Here is a 17,933-nt window from a genome sequence, read left to right as displayed (position 1 = left end):
CAATAACAAACCCAAAACAATTAAGAAAATGGTAATAGGAACATACATATCGATAATTACCTTAAATGTAAATGGATTAAATGCTCCAACCAAAAGACACAGACTGGCTGAATGGATACAAAAACAAGACCCTATATATGTTGTCTACAAGAGACTCACTTCAGACCTAGGGACACATACAGACTGAATGTGAGGGGATGGAAAAATATATTCCATGCAAATAGAAATCAAAAGAAGGCTGGAGTAGCAATTCTCATATCAGACAAAATAGATTTTAATGTAAAGATTATTACAAAAGACAAAGAAGGACACTACATAATGATCAAGGGATGAATTCAAGAAGAAGATATAACAATTGTAAATATTTATGCACCCAACATAGGAGCACCACAATACATAAGGCAAATGCTAACAGCCATAGAAGGGGAAATCGACAGTAACACAATCATACTAGGGGACTTTAACAACCCACTCGCACAAATGGACAGATCATCCAAAATGAAAATAAATAAGGAAACACAACTTTAAATGATACATTAAACAAGATGGACTTGATTGATATTTATAGGACATTCCATCCCAAAACAATAGAACACACTTTCCTCTCAAGTGCTCATGGAACATTCTCCAGGATACATCATATCTTGGGTCACAAATCAAGCCTAGGTAAATTTAAGAAAACTGAAATCTTATCAAGTATCTTTTCCAACCACAACGCTAGGAGACTACATATCAATTTCAGGAAAAAAATCTGTAAAAAATACAAATACATGGAGGCTAAACAATACACTACTAAATAATCAAGAGATCACTGAAGAAATCAATGAGGAAATCAAAAAATACCTAGAAACAAATGACAATGAAAAAACAATGACCCAAATCCCATGGGATGCAGCAAAACAGTTCTAAGAGGGAAGTTTATAGCAATACAATCCTACCTCAGGAAACAACAAACATCTCAAATAAACAACCTAACCTTACACCTAAAGCAATTAGAGAAAGAAGAACAAAAAATCCCCAAAGTTAGCAGAAGGAAAGAAATCATAATGATCAGATCAGAAATAAATGTAAAAGAAATGAAGGAAATAATAGCAAAGATCAATAAAGTTAAAGCTGGTTCTTTGAGAAGGTAAACAAAATTGGTAAAACATTAGCCAGACTCATCAAGAAACAAAATGGAGAAGACTCAAAATCAATAGAATTAGAAATGAAAAAGGGGAAGTAACAAGTGACATTGCAGAAATACAAAGGATCATAAGAGATTACTACAAGCAACTACAGGCCAATAACACGGACAACCTGGAAGAAATGAACAAATTCTTACAAAAACACAACCTTCTGAGACTGAATCAGGAAGAAACAGAAAATATACACAGACCAATCACAAACACTGAGATTGAGACTGTGATTAAAAATCTTCCAACAAACAAAGCCCAGGACCAGATGGCTTCACAGGCGAATTCTATCAAACATTTAGAGAAGAGCTAACACCTATCCTTCTCAAACTCTTCCAAAATATAGCTGAGGGTGGAACACTCCCAAACTCATTCTACGAGGCCACCATCACCCAGATACCACAACAGAAAAGATGCCAAAAAAAAAGAAAACTACAGTCCAATATCACTAATGAACATATATGCAAAAATCCTCAACAAAATACTAGCAAACAGAATCCAACAGCACATTAAAAGGATCATAAACCATGATCAAGTGGGGTTATCCCAGGAATGCAAGGATTCTTCAATATATGCAAATTAATCAATGTGATACACCACTTTGACAAATTGAAGGAGAAAAACCATATGATCATCTCAATAGATGTAGAAAAAGCTTTCAACGAAATTCAACACCCATTTATGATAAAAACCCTCCAGAAAGTAGGCATAGAGGGAACTTACCTCAACATAATAAAGGCCATATATGACAAACCCACAGCCAACATCGTTCTCAATGGTGAAAGACTGAAACCATTGCCTCTAAGATCAGCAACAAGACAAGGTTGTCCACTCTCACCACTATTATTCAACATAGTTTTGGAAGTTTTAGCCACAGCAATCAGAGAAGAAAAAGAAATAAAAGGAATTCAAATTGGAAAAGAAAAAGTAAAGCTGTCACTGTTTGCAGATGATATGATACTATACATAGAGAATCCTAAAGATGCTACTAGAATACTAGAGCTAATCAATGATTTTGGTAAAGGAGCAGGACAGAAGATTAATGCACAGAAATCTCTTGCATTCCTATACACTAACGATGAAAAATCTGAAAGAGAAATTAAGGAAACACTCCCATTTACCATTGCAATAAAAAGAATAAAATACTTAGGAATAAACCTACCTAAGGAGACAAAACACTTGTATGCAGAAAACTGTAAGACACTGATGAAAGAAATTAAAGATTATACAAACAGATGGAAGGACATACCATGTTCTTGGTTTGGAAGAATGAACATTATGAAAATGAATATACTACCCAAAGCAATCTACAGATTCAATGCAATCCCTATCAAATTACCAATGGCATTTTTCACAGAACTAGAACAAAACATTTCACAATTTGTATGGAAACAGAAAAGACCCCTAAGAGAAAAAGCAATCTTGAGAAAGAAAAACGGAGCTGGAGGAATCAGGCTCCCGGACTTCATACTATAGTACATAGCTACAATAATCAAAACAGTATGGTACTAGCACAAAAACAGAAATATAGATCAATGGAACAGGATAGAAAGCCCCAACATAAACCCACACACATATGGTCACCTTATTTTTGATAATGGAGGTAAGAATATACAATGGATAAAAGACAGCCTCTTCAATAAGTGGTGCTGGGAGAACTAGACAGCTACATGGAAAAGAATGAAATTAGAACACTCCCTAACACCATATACAAAAATAAACTCAAAATGGATTAAAGACCTAAATGTAAGGCCAGACACTATCAAACTCTTAGAGGAAAACATAGGCAGAACACTCTATGACATAAATCACAGCAAGATTCTTTTTGACCCACTTCCTAGAGAAATGGAAATAAAAACAAAAATAAACAGATGGGACCTAATGAAACTTAAAAGCTTTTGCACAGCAAAGGAAACCATAAACAAGATGAAAAGACAACCCTCAGAATGGGAGAAAGTATTTGCAAATGAATCAACTGACAAAGGATTAATCTCCAAGATTTACAAGCAGCTCATGCAGCTCAATATCAAAAAAAGCAAACATCCCAATCCAAAAATGGGCAGAAGACCTAAATAGACATTTCTCCAAAGAAGATATACAGATTGCCAACAAACACATGAATGGATGCTCAACATCACTAATCATTAGAGAAATGCAAATCAAAACTACAATGAGGTATCAACTCATACCAGTCAGAATGGCCATCATCAAATAATCTACAAACAAGAAATGCTGGAGAGGGTGTGGAAGAAAGGGAATCCTCTTGCACTGTTGGTGGGAATGTAAATTGATACAGCCACTATGGAGAACAGCATGGAGGTTCCTTGAAAAACTAAAAATAGAACTACCATATGACCCAGCAATCCCACTACTGGGCATATACCCTGAGAAAACCATAATTCAAAAAGAGTCATGTACCACAATGTTCACTGCAGCTCTATTTACAATAGCCAGGACATGGAAGCAACCTAAGTGTCCATTGACAGATGAATGGATAAAGAAGATGTGGCACATATATACAGTGGAATATTACTCAGCCAGAAAAAGAAACGAATTTGAGTTATTTGTAGTGAGGTGGATGGACCTAGAGTCTGTCATACAGAATGAAGTAAGTCAGAAAGAGAAAAACAAATACCATATGCTAACACATATATATGGAATCTAAAAAAAAAAAAAAAAGTTTCTGAAGCACTTATGGGCAGGATAGGAATAAAGATACAGACATAGAGAATGGACTTGAGGACACGGGGAGGTGGAAGGGTAAGCTGGGACGAAGTGAGAGAGTGGCATAGACATATATACACTACCAAATGTAAAATAGATAGCTAGTGGGAAGCAACCACATAGCACAGGGAGATCAGCTCGGTGCTTTGTGACCCGCTAGAGGGGTGCGAGAGGGAGGGTGGGAGGGAGAGGCAAAAGGGAAGAGGTACGGGGATATATGTATATGTATAGCTCATTCACTTTGTTATAAAGCAGAAACTAACACACCATTGTAAAGCAGTTATACTCCAATAAAGATGTTAAAAAAAGCAAGTGTTGGCAAGGATGTGGAGAAATCAGAAGCCTAATATATTGTTGGTTGGATTTAAAATTGTATAGCCACTTTGGTAAAGAGTCTGACAGTTTCTTCAAATGTTAAGCATAGAGTTACTCTATGACTTAGCAATTTTACACTTAAGTATATGCCCAAGAGAAATGAAAACATACATCCATACAAAAACTTGTACATGAATGTTTATAGTAGCTTTACCCATATAACTAATGTGGAAACATAAATTGATTAATGAATAAATAAAATGTGATATACCCATACAGAGGAATATCATTCTACAATTAAAAGGAATTAAATACTGATATATGCAACAACGTGGGTGGACCTTGAACACATTATGCTGAGTGAAAGAAACTAGACACACAATGCCACCTACCATATGATTCCATTTATATGAAATTTCCAGAATAGGGAAATCTATAGATACAGAAAGTAGATTAGTGTTTGCCAGATGCTAGGCGGTAGTAGGGGTGGGGCATGGAGAATGACTGCTCATGGATACGGGTGTTTTTTGTGGGGGTGACGAAAATATTCTAAAATGAGGCAGTAGTTATGATTGCACAGCTCTGATGCTACACTAAAAAAAAATTGAGTTTGTACTTTAAATGGAGGAATTTTATGGTATGTGAATTATATCTTAATAAAGCTGTTAAAAATTAATTCCTAGAGAATGAAATAAAATCAGGCATAGCAGTATTCACATTGATCCTGATTTTCTTCTAGATAAAGAGGCAGCATGATTTTGCATATAGCTGTTCCAAAACTCCTCTAATATCTGTTTGTTGTTTATCATTTCCATAAAAGAGGAAAATCTTAAAATACTGAGTGTTATGAAATTTGAAACAAGAGAAGTCAGCTTAAAAGCTCCTCTGGGGCTTCCCTGGTGGCGCAGTGGTTGAGAGTCTGCCTGCCAATGCAGGGGACACGGGTTCGAGCCCTGGTCTGGGAAGATCCCACATGCCGCAGAGCAACTAGGCCCGTGAGCCACAATTACTGAGCCTGTGCGTCTGGAGCCTGTGCTCCGCAACAAGAGAGGCCGCGACAGTGAGAGGCCCGCGCACCGAGATTAAGAGTGGACCCCGCTTGCCGCAACTAGAGAAAGCCCTCGCACAGAAACGAAGACCCAACACAGCCATAAATAAATAAATAAAGTTAAATATTAAAAAAAACAATCTCCTCTGATTATGATGTTCAAATTAGAGATAACATTATAAAAATCATAGAATTTTAAAACTTAAATTTATTCTAAAGAGGATTTTATCATAAAATGCTATGCCCCTGAAGATATCTTAATTAGTTACACACATACAAAGACACACACTTCTAAATGCATTTTGACTATGCAAGCACCAGGGTAACCCCAGTCACCATTCTGACTCCTAACAGGTATAGAAATTGGCTTTTTCTATGTTTGTGAAAATTCACCTTGGCTGTCAAATAACTATCAATTGCTGATTTTACCTGCCTGAAACTTGAAATTATTTGAGTTTGCAAACTGAGTCTGCTCTAATTCCTTTATTAGTCAGATAAAGAAGATTAGCCAGTGTGTTTAAGAGACTAACCTAAGATGATATAGCTAAAATCAAAACTCCAGTCTCTGGATTTCATTTTCCTTTGTCTTTGCCCTAAATTTTGTCATCAAAATTTGTAATTTAAGAGCTAAAATGTGTTGCTAATAATACTCTGTTTTGGAGTTTGCTGCCTCTTACAATTTTTTGGAATAGTGGTTCAACAGTGACAGTGATCCACACATCAGTGCCACATTTTCATTGATGCCTGACATTGTTGAAGCAACAGCTATCATCTTGCCACTCAGGAAAAACAGTCATCACATCCACACAATTCTCTCACCAGAAAGTGCTTTTCCTAAGAGGTGTGAGAATCTTATTTCCCACCTCCCATATTCTTTCATGTATTCTATCTTATTCTTAGGAATGTTTTTTAAAAAAACACCTCTCTGAAATAAAAATCTACTTCTCTGTTTCAACCTGTCACATTATTTAGCACATTCTATACTGAAAAAGTGGACTGAACAACCATGCTAACAGTTTATTATATGACTGTAGAGATTGAAGGCTGTACACTATGGAAAATGTCTCCCACCATGAAGGGACAATGAGATACCCAGGTCTGTTAAGCTCTGTTGGATCCCCACAGTTCCCTCATTAAACAACCAGTCTCCATGTGGACAAGCTGTCCTTCTGCTGGCATGAGTTTTGTCTCCCTCCTTGACACATGTGTCCTACAACAAATGCTCACTGAAATAGCAAGACTGACTTCACTCCTTATAATTTAAAGAGCCCACCCGACTCAGGGTTAAATGTATAGTATACCACGTAACTTATCAATGGGACCTGAGTTAAATACTGAATTTGGAGTTTGAATATAAAGATAATTTGAGTGCAAAATTGAATAGAAGTTGATCTAAATAAAAAATTAATGAACTAGTTTTGGTTCACAATTTTTCTTACTGGAAAGAAGACAAATGATAATTTATCAAATATTTACATGCCAAGTGACTTACAAATTATGTTCTATTTAATCTTCACATGAAATGTATGAGCTAAGTATTATTCAGTCTGTACTACAAATGAAGAAATAGAGGCTCAAGAGGTTTTAATAATTGCTTAAGATCATATAACTAGTGAGATATATAATTACTTTATAAAATAAGTTTGACCAATTTTCTCATTTTTAATACCAGAATATACATCTAGATTTCCTCAAACCTAGAGAAGTATACAGAAGTTTTGGAATTGAGGCCATTTCGCAGTAACTTATTGACATTAGAAGAAATTACTTAAATCATTTGAGAGTTTAAAAGATTGTTAAAGGAAAAGGAAATTGGAAAAGTATGTTGTTGTTGTTGTTTTTTCCAAAATAAAGTGGCTTTCCTGTACTCAGAGCTAGGGTTCAAAAGTAAGTGAACTGTCTGTTTGCTTCTCAGAGAAGGATGAAAGCCTTCCAAAATTCAAGGCAAAAGATTAGAAAACCTGATATTATAAAATATCTTGATTCCATAGCTTTGCTCCTGTCATCTTCATGCAATTCATATTTTGACCCCACTACTTTCATATTTATCAAAAGAATACAAAACTTTAATCAAAATCATATCAAAATTGCCATTTTATTTCATTTAAAATATTCAATTAATATTGTCTTCCTTAAATGTATTTCAACTGTAGATAAAGTCTAATTTCTACATTTTAAAAATTGCATTAAAAGTAATTTCACTGGTTCCAATTCCTTAGTGAATTACTATTATAGAAAAAAATTTAATTTAATGACCAAAGTTTACTGTCTGTCTTATCTAAATGTGCATTTTGTTTTGTCTGTAGTTGTTAACTAAGTGCAATTATTTAAGATTAGCTTGGTGTTTTGTGTCCACCTAGAGGGGTGGGATAGGGAGGGTGGGAGGAAGACATAAGAGGGAGGAGATATGGGGATATATGTATACATATAGCTGATTCACTTTGTTATACAGCAGAAACTAACACACCATTGTAAAGCAATTATACTCCAATAAAGATGTTAAAAAAATTAAAAATAAAAAAAATTTAATTTAATTTAAAAAGATTTTAAACATTTAAACATTGTCAGAATTTTTAATTATTTATCAACATTTTACCAAATTAAAATCTTACCATGTAAATTTTACCTGTCATCAATATTATTTTGTGCTGATTATTTCTACCAAGTGTAATTTTTTGTATTATACTATTGCTGTTTTTAAGGTTTCTGAGCTAAATGATTCTTCAATCATATTTTTACTTATAACTAATTTAACACTGTCAGTATGGGTTTGTGGATTACTTTAATCATAATACTTACTAGGAAATAGATAAAAGTTTTAGATGTAATTATCATCACGTTTCATGATAGGTATTTCAGACTTTTTAAAAAGAGTTATCATTTGGCTTAATAAAATAAAAAAAAAAATTCTCCTGAATTCATTTCAAGAAATGCCATACTTTGGGCATTTTCTATTGAACAGTTCAGTAATCCTGTTCTATTCAATCTGTTCTTAAAGCTATCCATTTTGTTCTTAATTTTAGATATCACATTTTTCAATTTTAAGTTACAGGTTTTTTTTTTTTTTTTTAAGTTACGGGTTTTACTTCTATAGAATGTCTAAATTCTTTGATAAAATCATCCATTCAATCATTTTTGTGTCTTTTTCTCTATGCTTTTAGCATATTAATCATAATTACTTAGAGGTCCTGTCTGCTAAGGTTACCTTTTGGATCATCCATTGAACTTTTCTACTATCTGTTCTTTTTTCTTGTGGGTTTAGCCACACCATGTTACCTTGTTGCATGTCTTGTAATTTTTAATCGCATGTCACAGATTTTGGATAAAAGAACATTTGAGGATCTAGATGGTACCTTCTATTACATATCCATTTCTTCTATTAGACAGAAACCATAAGGGGCTGGTTGCTTCCATCCAATTAGTAAATTTCAGTTTGGGTACGATTTCGTTTACCTCTCCCTCATCCTTCTTTCTAAGGCTGGGCCCTCAATAGCTTTCAATTGACAGGTTGTTAGATTCTCCAAACAACATAGCCTTAAAGTAGATATTCTAGAATTTAAAAGTACATTATTTAAAATAAAACACAAAAGATGGGTTTAAGAGAGACTCATTTTTGCCCTTTAAAGATTTGTAGCTTAGTCTATCAGCCAACAGCTTCAAAATTTGAAAACTGGACTTCGGTTTTAGATTGGTGATGTAAGGAGTTAGAAAGAGGATTGCCCCCATCCTTAAAACAAGAAAAAAGCTGTAAAACTGGAAGCTAACTAATTTTCATGAGACTATAAGAGAACTGAGGACACAGCTGATCGACGAGAATCTGTAGGGAGAACAGCACCAGAACATTTGCTTACCTGAGACAGAAGTTGCCACATAACATATAAATAGGTAGAAATGTTAAACAAGACATTTTAAACAAATTGTCGAAGCATGGGCTATACTGAGAGTGTGAAGCCTCTGATATGAGGGCGGGATTTTGCCGTCTTGCAGTCTTTTCCCTCTAGAAACCCCACCAGACAACCACAGGGAAGATGGGGAGAATGCTGAGAAAGGTACTGGCTGGCAGAGGGAACAGCAGCCACTGCCAAAACCCCACCCAGACCCCTCCCTCCTTATTTATCCTAAAGAACAAAGATCTTAATTTAAAGGGGGAAGATCAGTTAAACGTGCAGTCTGGGGAGCTGGGGAAGAACAATGGAGGCCACCACTGAAAATCTACCCAGATCCACCTCCCCTATCTTTCCAAATGAATAAAACCTCAATCTTCAGAGGGAAGAGTGGCCAAACCATAGGGGAGGGGGCTGATGGAAATCCACGGAACCTGGAGGAGGGACAAGAACACGAGTGAGGTCCATCTCCCAAGACCCAGATTCAGAGTGACTGCTTAAAACTGAGGTTTAATTAAATAATCAGAGAATTCAACGATCATCCAACCTCCATCCCAAGCACCACACTAACCAGCCTGGAATAAAAATATCAACGGAACACAACATCACTGGTTTTAGGGAAATGCAAATTAAAATCAGAATGAGATACCACAGTTAGAATTAGTAAAATTAAAACAATAAAATGATGACACTAAATACTGAGTATGCAGAACAGGAATTCTCATTCACTGCTGATGTGAATCCAAAATGGCAGAGCCACTTTGGAAGACAGCTTCTTGTAAAGTTAAACATATGCTTATGTTACAACCCAGTAATCTCACTCCTATGCTTTACTCAAGTTAATTGAAAAATTATATTCACACAAAAATGGCCTGTACATGACTGCTTACAGTTGACAAAAATTGGGAACAATCAAGATATCCTTGAAGAGATGAGAAACTAAACAAACTGTGGTCCACCTGTACAATGGAATACCGCTCATAAATAAGAAACAATGAGTTGTTGATTCACATAATAACATGGATGAATCTGAAAGGCATTTTGCTAAGTGTCAGAATCTCTCCCAACTACTCTGTCCCTCGGAAGATGCCTTCTGACAAAAGCACAAAATACGTCCAAGTGAAACACAGCTGTGTTCCTCAGTGTCAATTCACCACTCTCTAGAACTTTCTTCCCAGTCTGTTTTATTTTCTGGGTCTGTTCACCTTCACTAGGATGGAGGGCACAGGGAAATGTTTTTTTCCTAAAGATTATGAAACTAGTGGAGATTTTACTCTGCCTTTTATAAGTTTTTATAATATGCCTTTTCACCTCTCATGTAGAAATCAGCAAATGTTTTCTAGGAAAATTGTTCATATGTTTGAGGTCCCCAGAGTCTCTAATTATTTTATTGCAGCTCCATGTGACCGCTAAAATCTTTGTTAGTTTTTGTTTTCTCCAGCAGCAGCCCAGCCCTTTGCTCGGCCAAACCCTGACAACAGGGGAAACACTGCCTATCGTCGGCTCACCTCTGGAAGTTCTTGCCTTCTGAAATTTTAGTTCATTCAGTACTGTTGCTTCTGTATATCTCTGATGCTTTTAAATACATATTCTTTTTTTTATAATTTATTCTACTTTTACTAGTTTTTGTTACTGGGGCCATTGGTCTGCCGTGACCAACTGCATTCCACTCTCAGCCAGGAAGAGACATTTCTTCCCTAGTTGTTTTCAAGTAGGGCTAAGTTTTACATCAAAACATGGAGCCTCTCTTTTGATTACAATATTGTTTCCATATTTTCCCAATGATTTGCAGTTACTAATTCTTTAAAAAACACACTAAAGAAATTCTCAATCTCTTCAAATACTTCTGAGGTTATTCTTATTTTTGATCGTTCATTATTTAGATGTGGAGACTTTAAGTGGATTAGCTTCTCTTCTGCACTATTTCCTGGACTTCTCACATCTCTCTCAAACTGCAGCACTTCCGTCCTGGGCACAGGGAAGAGGAGAGGTATGAGAGTGTCATAACTGATTCCTCCTGGATATGGTTTCACAAGCCACAGTCATACCATGCTCTTTGGCATCTTTACAGCCTGAGATTCTGGTTTCATAAGTAAATTATTACTATGTTTCTTATGACTTGTGAACAAAGAAAGTATGGCTGCATTCACTTTCTTAGAAATATATGGAAATCTTTTAATGTAAAAATGACTCCCAAATTTATTGAATGTTCCAGTTGTATTATTTTATTGATGTAAGCAGGTTCAATGCATGGTGAATAATCGCTTGGAAAAATTAAACATTTAGTATAATACATTTAATTAAAAAATAAAGTAATACGTGAAAGTTAGATTGCACAAAATACACATTGAAATGTAAAGAAAGTAATTTTGAAAAGAAATTAATATTTTTTCAAAAGAAAATAATTTTGAAAAGTTGATTATTCAGATGGCACTCTAGTACCTCAGAATAATCAAGTTATTCATTTATACAATGAATATTTATTGAATGCTTTATTTAGTACCTCAGTTGGCACTGTACTATTCAGAAATCCCAATTAATGAAAAATACTGGTCGATGGAAAAAGTGATTAGCAGTTATTTATTAATGTATTTTGAAAATAGCATAGAAAATTTTCTAAATTAGCTAAATAATTGGAAATCAGATTATCAAAGTGAGAAAAAACAGGATATTAAAAGTATAATATGAGCTACTCACAACTCCAATTATCTCTATTAAAGTACTGGAGAAAATAATATAAGCTGAAATAGTTTATTTTATGTATCACATATATTGATTAGTAAAGCATTGCTAGTTTAAAAGCAAATATCATAAATAACAAGAATTGGGATCAATAATAACAATATCTTGTTGTCTACTCTATACTAACATATTTTTAAGCTATGAAGCATTAAAAAAGTATGTCTTTATATTTACTGTAAGAAAGAACATAAAATCTTTAGTAAATGGGAAGATAAAACCATTTGTGTGTTCATTATTTAACACTGCAGCATGTGGGAGTCCTGCCTGGGAGATGCTCAAATAGTTCCCTGGTTAGAAGAAATCTAGCAAGCAGTAGGGCATTAATGAACTGGAGTCTTGTTTCAGCAATAACAAACGTGAATGAGATTTGAAATAGTGAAGCAGTCTGTGTCTCCCCAAGGTGCAATCAATACAGAGTAATTTCCTTACACTTTTATATTCTTCATATAACACCAGCATCACCTCACTTTCAGTTATTCCTGACTCAATAACGCCCGTGGTCTTAGATACCTGTGTGTTACTAGGTGACAATAAATCCCCATCACCAGCAGCAGTTTAATTCAGCCTATTCCAACAGATGAATAAAACATATCTGAATCAGGATACAAATATTGACTCAGGAAAGTCTATCAAATGGGATCTAGAATCAGAAAATGGGGTTCAATTTCTAGTTTTGCAGTTCACTAATGATGATATCTTGGACAATGTAGAGTCTGGGAATACTAACAGTGAAATGCCGCAAACATCAGAACATATACCTAATTCAGCCATGGGTGGGAACTTATTCACATGGGTTATTATATGCTAAAAGTTCGGGAAATTTGAAATAACATAGAGTTTCCTTGCCTATTTATTTTAAAAGCTAACATTTTCTAACTATACTAATTATATTTCTAACCATACTAATTATATACTAAATGTAACTATTAAATTGTAATAATTTTTTTAAAGTTTTATTTTATATTGGAGTATAGTTGATTTACAATGTTGTGTTAGTTTCAGGTGTACAGCAAAGTGATTCAGTTATACATATACATATATCTATTCTTTTTCAGATTCTTTTCCCATATAGGTTATTACAGAGTACTGAGTAGAGTTCCCTGTGCTATACAGTAGGTCCTTGTTGATTATCTATTTTATATGTAGTAATGTGTGTATGTTAATCCCAACCTCCTAATTTTTCCCTCCTAAATTATAATTTTTAAACTATTAAACTAACCTTTTCTAATTATAAAAGAAATTCATGCTTATTATAAAATATTTGGAAAATACAAAATGTATTTAAACGGAAACATGTCCTTTGAAAACCCTGCTCCCATAAATGAGGTTAATGTTTTAGTACATTTACTTCTAAAGTGCTTCAAATTCATTTCTTTACCATTTTAGTATAGCATTCTGTATCGGGTATATTCATAATCAATACCACAAAAGTCTCAAGCGTGACAGTGATTTGGTTTTGTGCAGGTGGGCCTCTGTGTGCGCTGGAGGAACCAGGGGGTCTCAGGGGACCACCTATCCCACTCCTCCTTTGCCTGAACACCTGGGTTAAGGACAGGCTCTTGGGGCTCAGTGAGGACACTGAGTACTGAGCACCCTGGGGGCAGTGAAGAAAGTGGGAGCACCACATGCTTGCGCTCTCTGTTCCCAAACTCCATGTCTCCCTTGGGTGGGCACTTCCTGCCACTGATGGGAAATTGCTGATCCCTCTACCTAAGTTGCCTATTGAAGAGAAAACTATCAAGTTGGGTCACAGCACATTATTTAACCAAGGGAGTTTGGGGCTGCTCAATAAATGGTGAGTCAGCAAACGTAGCCTTCAAATTCTTCCTTCATAAAATTTAAGACTGTGTCTCGTGGTGGTTCTGACATGTGCCCAGCCTAGTTGTATTCCCTACCTCTCTCCTCACCCCTGCCTCTGCTCCTGTCACTGAAGTGGGCTTCCCTCCACCCCCACCCCTGCACTGATGCAGTTCCCTACCCCAAGGTTGATTCCCTCCTCCTGGAAGGCCCCCTCCCAATGATCAACCTACATCCAAGGACGCACTATGCAAGGAGCCTCATTCATGTTCATTCAACTGGTTCTCTATTTAGTGAGTAAAAATTTATCAATTCTAAGAACTAAAGCATTCTTGTGGTCATCACTCATTGACCAGTGTAGGGCTGACGCCCTTGATTTGTAAAGGCAGACTCACTTTATATTTTTGCATGTGGTGTTTAGTCTCCTTACCTCAGTACTCAAGTCAGAGCAATAACAGAAATGAGAGACATTGGCTTTACAAAGGTTTAAAGCGATCTGAGTAATGTTTGCAGAGTTTACAAATTTGAATTCTTTATAATGACTTTTCCAAAGTAGAGTAAATTAATACACAATACATGATTTCTATTGTCCTTTATACATCAATAATTCACCAGTCTACTTTATCAAGAAGAACAACTTCACATTTTAGGTTTATCGGAAAGTTTGGACCATTTTAAAGAAGTTAAATATGGAGAATTTCCCTTTGTTCCGTAAATGTTAAGCCAATAACTGTAACCTCAAATTCCTACTTCAGAAAATTTCAAGTGAAATTTAAATGAGGTTTATTTTATTATTTGTATATAAAAGAATATTTTGTTTCCTTTTCAAAAAGAGTTTTTTATCTTGGAAGAAAACATGGAAACAGATCTTTATGACTGGGTCAAGCAATGACTTCTTAGATGGGACACCACAAAAAAGTGAAAAAAGAAAAAAGATAAATTAGATTTCATCAAAATTAAAAGGCTTTGTGCTTCTATCTATCAAATAATTAGTACTATCAAAAAAATAATGAGACAAACTGCAGAATAGGAGAAAATGTTTACAAAGCATATATCTGATAGCAGACATATTCAGAATGCATAAAGATCTTATACTACTGAGTAATAAGATAAATAACTCATGTTAAAAATGGACTAAGTATTTGTAGACATTTCTCTGAAGAAAATATAAAAATGGCAACAAGCACACAGGAATGTTCAAAATCATCAGTTGCTAGGGAACTGAAGATTCAAACCATAATGAGATACCACTTTTCACCCATTAGGATGGCTAAAATAAAAAAGACAAAAGCAGATGTTGGTGAGGATGTGAAGAAATTGGAATCCTCATATATTGCTGATGAGAATATGAAACGATGCATCTGCTTTAGAAAACAGTTTGGCAGTTCCTCAAAATGTTAAACACAGAATTACTATATGATCCAGCAATTACACTCATAAATACATACCCAAGAAAGGTGAGAACATATGTCCATAGAAAAAACTTGCATTTGAATGTTCATATCAGCATTATTCATCAGAGCCAAAAAAATGGCAACGACCAAATGTCCATCAACTGACGAAGGGACATATAAATATGGTATATCGGGGCTTCCCTGGTGGCACAGTGGTTGAGAGTCTGCCTGCCAATGCAGGGGACACGGGTTCGAGCCCTGGTCTGGGAGGATCCCACATGCAGCGGAGCGACTGGGCCCGTGAGCCACAACTACTGAGCCTGCGCGTCTGGAGCCTGTGCTCCGCAACAAGAGAGGCCGCGATAGTGAGAGGCCCGCGCACCGCGATGAAGAGTGGCCCCCGCTTGCCGCAACTGGAGAAAGCCCTCACACAGAAACGAAGACCCAACACAGCCATAAATAAATAAATAAATAAATAAATAAAATATTTAAATATGGTATATCATACACTGAAATAATCAGCAAAATAAGGAAGTATTGATATATTCTACAACATGGATGAACCTTTGAAAATATTATTCTAAGTAAAGAGTCTAGTCAGAAAAGAACACAGATGATTTCATTTATATTAAATTTCCAGAAAAGGCAAATGTCTAAAGACAGAAAGTGTATTCATAGTTACTAATTACCAGAAGTAGGGACAGAGTTGGGCAGGGAATAGCAGATATAGAGTAGCTGATGGTGAGTATAGGTTTCTTTGGGAGAGTGATGAAAATGTTTTAAAACTAGTTAATCATGATGTTGGCACTCTCTGTTACTGTACTAGAAAAACATTGAATAAATGAGTGAATTTTATGGTATGTGAATTATATGTCAGTAAAGCTGTTAAAAAGGCCCCCCTACACACACACACAGTGGACATTGTGGTTTTGATCCTGCCTCTCCCACTAGCAGCTAATATTTAAAACAGATGCTATCTTTCCATTTGTCACTTCAGCAGATCAAGCCTCAAGAATTTTGTGGTCCACAGGAACAATTTATTATATACTTACTACACAACCCCAACCCTGACAGCAATAACTTATCTTTTGGATTTATGGTTAAATCCACACAAATTTAAGAAGATAAAATAAAATGAATGAAGGGAGATCAATAGTTTTACAATCATCAACAGATCTGCAGTATAATTATATCCTAGACATATACTCCCTTAGTGCACTTCTGATAAGAAGCTATGGATTAACAGTCCACATTAACTTAGGCTGAGTTGCAGAAGAAAATCTGCATTTATACTTGTATCACTTTTGCCTGTGCTAAAGAATTCTATTCTAGACAGACTTGCACTATAAAAAGATACATTTGTAATCAACAACAATTGAGAAGATACATGGAAGAAATCACTTCATTTTCATAACAAGAACAATAGCAAAAAAATCAAAAGTATGACGAATGTTTAAAGCAATGTACAAAACCTACATGAAGAAAACTTGTATTTGATAGAACATAAGTCTTTTTTGTTCTATTTACTTTATTTTTAGTCATGATACTTAATGCTTTGAAATTTCAAGTGTTTTTTTTTATAGCTTTAAAGAAGGATATACAAACAACACACAGATATACAGTTCTCAGGGTACCTTTAAATTAAATATTTTTCCTTGATGGGCTGTGTCCATTGCAGTGGGCTCATTGAATTTAGATGAGAAGTGTACCAGAGGAGACAGTATGATTTAAAGGGCATGCATTATATAATAGATATGCTACAAAGTGTATTTCTTTTCATCCCTCAACAGCTCTAAAAAGAAGATATGGGGATGTCCATTAGGAAAGCAAGAGAACTGGTTCCAAAATTTGACTCAAGTTTCCTTACCTAGCCCTTACCCCTAGGCAATTAATTCAGGTCTGCGTATTCCAAAGTTCATACACATCCACTTTCCACTGCCCACTGGTGCACTACTCTAATAAACAGTCCAATAAATAGGAAAGGGGAGTGGAGATCTTTGCTTTTCGTTATAGGCTGTTTAGATTCTAAAGAAGGTTTTCTGTTTTGTGGGATACTTACTATTTTCTCTCTCAGATTTGAATTATAAATGCAGATACCTTATCTTCATTATGAAATTATAGACAGCTTGAGAGCAGAATATGATTCTACTTTGTATCCTTTAGAATATCAAGAACTGAGATAATAAATGAACAGACTAGGCATAAAAAGGAGAAGGATTTCAAGAAATATGGGTGGGAGTTCGGCCTGCAGGTGTCCAAGCTGCTGCGGCCAGAAGGGCGTGGCCAGAACTGCTTGAATATCTACATTTCAGTTTCTGCACCTATCAAGAGTTTTAATTCATCATGGATAATCTGTCAGCAGAAGAAATTCAGCTGAAGGCTAACCAGGTTACTGATGAGTCTCCGGAAAGTACGAGGAGAATCCTGGGTTTAGACATTGAGTCTCAGGATACAGGAATCAAGACTATCACTATGCTGGATGAACAAGGGGAACAACTAAAACACACAGAAGAAGGCATGGACCAAATAAACAAAGACATGAGAGAAGCAGAGAAGACTTTAACAGAACTTAAACTAGTGCTGTGGCCTTTGTATATGCCCATGTAATAGTATAACAAATGATGCCAGGGAAGATGAAATGGAAGAGAACCTGAATCAAGTGGGAAGTATCCTAGGAAATCTAAAAAACATGGCCCTGGACATGGGCAATGAGATTGAGGCTCAAAATCGACAAATAGAACGGATCACAGAAAAGGCTAACACCAACAAACATCGTATTGACAATGCCAATGCCAGAGCAAAGAAACTCACTGACAGCTAAAGCTACTGCTGTACGTTTTTTTAAAAAAAATTT

At 35.5% G+C, this 17,933-nt stretch overlaps 1 protein-coding gene and 1 pseudogene across 1 annotated transcript in view; one reads left to right on the top strand and one right to left on the bottom strand.

Annotated features, from left to right (window-relative positions):
- The window catches only part of LOC132368247 (receptor expression-enhancing protein 5-like), a 175,652-nt gene that overhangs the window by 138,396 nt on the left and 19,323 nt on the right, over positions 1 to 17,933 (bottom strand).
- LOC132367689 (synaptosomal-associated protein 23-like) lies at positions 17,423 to 17,900 on the top strand (annotated as a pseudogene).

Source organism: Balaenoptera ricei, chromosome 6 (assembly GCF_028023285.1).
Source record: "Balaenoptera ricei isolate mBalRic1 chromosome 6, mBalRic1.hap2, whole genome shotgun sequence".
NCBI lineage: Eukaryota > Metazoa > Chordata > Mammalia > Artiodactyla > Balaenopteridae > Balaenoptera > Balaenoptera ricei.
Note: the sequence above shows the minus strand (reverse complement) of the source record. Positions and strands in the feature narration are given on the sequence as shown.